Below are 6,000 nucleotides of genomic sequence, written 5' to 3' on the forward strand. Positions count from 1 at the left end.
TTCATTCAATCTCCTCAAAAGGGGAGGAAGGTGTGCGGCATCCAGGAGCGTGGAGCCCTCTCTCATCTCCCTAGCATCACACTCTTCCCTCCTCCTTTCTGTTCCTCCTCTCCATTCTGGATGCTGGAAGAATCTCCAAACTACTTCTTAAGCAAGGTGAAAATTTGAGTTGGCTTTCCCTAGATTTTTTTTCCAAAACCTGAAAACCTACATAGCCCACAAGAAAAAGAACACAAGACTTGCCTATAAAAGAATTCACCTTTCACAGAAAACACTTGAAATTTAAAGTGCTGGAGTGATTTTCCTGTTTCCTATAGATTGAAAAAAGAGACAGGGGGCTTCAAATAATCATAATCCAAATATTTTTTGAGGCCCCAAGCAATTCTTTTTTCCTATTGTGAAAAATGGTCAAGTCATGAAAACATAAGCACACAATCAGTATTGTTTCATGACCAAACTTGTCATGAAGTTATCCTGACTTCAATACATACTCAGATCATTCATTTTAATTTTCTATGTACAAACCTGAACAAAAGGAAGATCCATCTATCTGTCTTCTGTATTGATGCAACTGGCTCTCTTAGAACTCTCTCCTCCCTAGCCTTCATGGATACTACACTATTCTGGACTTCTGCCAACATTCAGCCCACTCATATCTCTCCTTGTTTTGTGCCTCTTCTGTCTCCTGCTTACCTGATGTAGGTGAGTACCAACACTAAGGAAGGAAGAAAAGTTATGTAGCTTAAACCCTCCCTGACTAAACAGCCTGGTGAAGACACTCCTGCCATCAATGGTTGACTCAAGTGCCACCCAGACTGTTGGCACTCGACACTGAGTTCTTCACTAATCCCCTGCCGTCACTGACACTGCTGGACCGAGAGACCTGAGGGTGGGTTTATGGTGACAGCCCCAGAATTTTCCCCAAAACCTGCTGGCTTGTTTGCAGCACCAATTCCATGTTCAGCTGCTGGGCAACCAACAAAATAACAAACGAGCTCTCCAAAAAACATTTGTTACCAAGAAGGAAAGGACAAGTTAAAAAATGGTAATGATGAGAGTGCATTCTGGACACAACAGGAAAGTCATGACAGTTGCTGTTGGTGTCAGCCTACTGCCTGCCTCTGCATTGGGCTCCTGGCCTTCCTTCCTGTGGCCTCTTTCCCCACATCTCTTCACTAACCAAAGAGGTAACTGTTGGCTAATCTCTTACTTACCATAAAACTTAATTTCATAAATCTTCCCCCCTGTCTCTTACCAAGTCAGATTTCAGTTATGTCAAAAGGCTCAAATAAACCTTCATATGTTATAAATTTTAGGAAAAGAAAAGTCACTGGGTTAGGTCTTCTCCAACCCCCTAATTTTACAGATGAAGACACCAAGTCCCCAATAGGTGAACCCAGGCATAGAGGAAGGTTTTCTGCTTTAACACAGGACAACGCTTTAAGAGCAACAGATCTTTAGAAATAGAATCCCAACTCTTAAATATCAGACAGAGAGGAGAGAACTTTGGAGCAGAAGATATTTCTAGTGCTCTTAAAATCACACCTTAGGCCAGCCCTGAGAATAGAAAAAGGCAATTAAAAGAAATGACAAATCACCCCCACCCAGGGGATCTGAAAAAGGAGAAAAGGGGAAGGTAGATTTGCAAGTAATTAGGAAGGAGAGGCCTAAAGGTTCATGCAGAAGCCGCTATAATAAGCCATCCCAGCTCAATAGCAGCTTGTCCTATTTAATTCTTCACAGTGACAACTCCTACATGCCCCCAGGGGTTACACCTTCCAGCTAGAGAGACACTGAGCAAAGCAAAGGGCCTGTGGCAGCGAGGAATCCAGTCTGCTTCTACTGCAGTGCTTCCCAAACTCTAAAAGCATTCAATACACTTCACCTGGGAATCTTGTGAGGCTGCTGATTCCGTTAGTAGGTCTAGGACAAAGCCTAAGAGTGTGTATTTCTTACAAGCTGCCAGGAGATTCTCTTGTTGCTGATCCACGGGCCACACTTCAAGTAGTGAGGATCCAGTACATGAGGTCAGAGTTCAGCCAGAGTTTAAACTCGAATCTCCCACTCCTAGGCATGTAAACCACGTGCTCTCACCTCAGAAGTATTTCCCATATGTGAGAGTTATACTAGAATAAAACTTGGGGAGCTTTTGCTCAAAACATGACTTTTATTATTTTGGCATGGTGATTATTTTTGAAATATCATTTAGACTGCTTAAGAACAATAACAGAAATTCAAAACACTAAAAGTGTTCAAGCAAGAAAGCACTTCCAAACCACAAACCGAGCTACTATGCCTATTTCAACACTGGTGCCAGAGTTTCTCTAAGATCACTCTGAGTCATCAGACATCTCCAAAGCATCTTTAGCTCTGTCCTTGCCATTTAACTTCATATTGCTTTGAGGAACAAGGTTCAATTTCTTGTCTGTAAATGAGAATGCTCAGACTTGTGTGCAGATTCAAAGACTCAGTCTGTGCAGCAACCCACAATCTCAAGCAGACTGGAAATAGAGACACAAAAAACCCTTCAAAAAAATTAATGAGTCCAGGAGCTGGTTTTTTGAAAAGATCAACAAAATTGATAGACCGCTAGCAAGACTAATAAAGAAGAAAAGAGAGAAAAATCAAATAGATGCAATAAAAGATGAAAAAGGGGTTATCACCACCGATCCCACAGAAATACAATCTACCATCAGAGAATCTACAAACACCTATCTAATTTTTCATTGAGATTTCTTCTTTGACTCATGAGCTATTTGGAACTATAGTTCTTAATTTCCAAACATCTGGGGCTTTTCTACATTTTAAAAATTGTTTTCTAGCTTAATATCATTGTGTTCAAAACAAAATATGGATAGTCTCAGTTATTTTAAATTTGTTAAACTTGCTTTATACCCTGGTGTATGACCAATGCTGAAAATGTTCTGTAGTTGCAGGATGCAATATTCTATAGATAGCAATTAGTTCAACTTTGTGAGTCATATTTTGCAGATCTGTGATTTCAATGACGTTTGTACGTTTTTCTTATCAAGTATTGAGAGAGTTGTATTAAAATCTCCTTTCATTAAAAAAATTAAAAAATAAAGATGGAGGGACAGAGCCATTATATCTCTTTGAGACTTTCATCTTCTCTCAAATGCATATGGATGCACAGCAAGCAAACCGCAATGCCACACTTCCCTGGTCATTGAATATCCTGCAGTGTACTTCTTAATTAAAACCAGCATCACAAATACGATTGCTTAAGTGACAAAAACCTGGCCCACTTAATAACCAGTCAGAGAACTACATGATCGTTCAATCCATTCAGAACCTTTTTTTCCCTGAGGTAAATATAGTTAAGCTGTAAATATTCTTACTGTTTTCCATCAAGTGTGTTTTTTCTTAAAATACTGCTTCCTTTTCAGCATCAAAAATTCAATTTCACTTTTGTCATCAGAAATTAACTGTATGTTATAATAATTTATTACATTTTAAAATCTGTAATTTGTAGCAATGCTGGGGATTAAGGAATAATTTGAGTGAACGACATACAGTGTTGCCTAGTAACACAGGCTGATCTGTACAAAGCCATAAATTGCAAAATTTCATAGCAGCATAAAAACTTTTACTGGCACTTAAGCGTATTTTTCCCTGATTGAAGCAGAATTCATGCAACAATTACAACCACATGACAAAAGCTGGTAATGATTAGCCTTCAAGAGCGGCTGTTATTTCTGACAGCTCCAAAGCTGTTTTTGTTTGTTTCAGGAAAGAAAGTATCAAATCCTTCACTGACTAATCTCACTGAAAAGGCAGGGTTGAGCCTGTTAATTAGCCAGTGCCAGCATTGTAACTGCAGCTCCCAGTGAAGAATGGAAGAGTTATGTAATAATTTCCAATTCCTATTAATTTGTGTCAACCAAAACCAGCTCCATATGTACCTATACACACTTTACAGGGCAGCTCTCTTATTATGTAAAATAAAGGTAGAAACACATAAGAAATACAAATGTGTCTGCAACTACCATTGAGAAAAGAACTTCATGAAGATGAAAGCTGAGAGCCAGGAAGGGTATTTTCATTTGTTCTAACAAATATCTTAAGGAGCTATCTTAAGATATCTTCAATAGTTACAGTTCTTGAAGTAAAATTACAAAATATAGTTGTAAAGAGCCCAGAGGAAAATTATATTCACATCGAATTCAAAATAGCTTGCTGAATAATATCCTATAGCCAGCCCAAAGAAAATATGAGTTTGTGGAAATAATACTTTATCACACTCTGATATACACTACACACAGAGAGAAATAAAATAAATGAGTGTTTCACTGATGGGATACTGGGTGATTTTCTCCGACAAACACATAAGTTTCTATGAATAGATTCACCAATGTGAAGGGATTCATACTATAGCTCAAGGAAATTGAGAAATAAATGCTTTGATCCTTTCATAAACTTTTCATTCTTCTAGCTATAGCGTGAATAAAAAAACACTTACAAAAATTTAATAGGTAATGTGGGCACAAAAGAATATATTGTGAAACAGAGGAAGACTTGTATATTCAGGTTTAGTCTTTCAATCAATTTTGTGGCTGAGCTTCCTGGTGTACATTTCGATAAATCCTAATTTACTTTCAGTCAAGCCTCATAATGTCAAACTTCTGGTTTGATTTCTCAGAATCCCCCATCCCTAACACAGCTACAGCAAGATACTTGGAAAGCTCCAGATGCCACCAGAGGAAATGGAACAAGATTACACAGAAAGCAGAAGTGGATGTCTAAAAATAGAATAAAAACAGATAAGGGAATCCACCTAATCCCCAAATCCCACGTCCAAGAAACACCATCTGCACATCACACAACGCTTAGAATGCCTGGAAATGGTCCCAAAATATCATGAGCCCACAATTTAGTGATGGTCAGGCCATAAAAAAGTTGATTAGCCTCCCTGAGTCTCAGTTTCCTCCTCCATACAATTAGGAGATTGGATTTGATGAGTTCTAAAATTTCTAACAGCTCCAAGGTGTTATAACTAAATCTTTCCACTGCTCTATAAGAAAGTCTTCATGGCTTTCCACTCTGTCATTTTACTTATAAGCAATGGAAAGGGAACCAGCAATCAGACTGAGAAATTAAAATTGGTTGAGGTATGACATGCTTTACCGATACTTAATGTCACATCACAAAATGAGACCTACATAATTATTTAGCACAGTGCTTGATGTAGAGTGGACACTCACCAAAAACCACCTCCCACTGCTGCCCCTCCTGCACACACCCTTAACCTCCATATGTGTTTCACTGTTTGCCCTCTCTTATGGAGTATGCTTCTAGGATTATGAGTGCCAATTATGAACGCTGAAAGTAACAAGTCTGAAAAACCTGTTTGGAATATGGCATACATTGCCTGGATTATATGCACACTTAGAGTGACAATTTAGCCACTAATTTCTGATTACATTTTAAGGCTGATCAACTTAGATATTTTGAAAATAAGTTGACATTTGTCAAATAAGTCCTAATGACAAGTGAAGCATGTTTTTGTATACTGTGTTAGAAAGCAATAGAAACACTAAATTCTTGAATGATCATTAAATTAATTAGATGGATTATGAGTACTTTATGTTTTGTTCAAACTAATTCATTCTATAAAAAGGCTACAAAACATGGATTCAATACCCTACTGAAAAGAAGAGAAGCTTGAGAGTAATGGAAGCTCTGAGCACCTTTCTACAAATAGCCCAAGAAAAAAATAAATAGATTTATCAAATTGCTGCTTATTTGTGGATAATGAGAATTTTTAAAAAATAGAGATTCTAAAATACCTTGGAATCCAACTTACAAGGGATGTGAAGGAACTCTTCAAAGAGAACTACAAACCACTACTCAAGGAAATAAGAGAGGACACAAACAAATGGAAAAACATGTGATCCTCATGGATAGGAAGAATCAATATTGTGAAAATGGCCATACCGCCCAAAGTAATTTATGGATTCAATGCTATTCACATCAAGCCAT

This window comes from Symphalangus syndactylus, chromosome 17 (assembly GCF_028878055.3).
Source record: "Symphalangus syndactylus isolate Jambi chromosome 17, NHGRI_mSymSyn1-v2.1_pri, whole genome shotgun sequence".
In the NCBI taxonomy this organism is placed as follows: Eukaryota; Metazoa; Chordata; class Mammalia; order Primates; family Hylobatidae; genus Symphalangus; species Symphalangus syndactylus.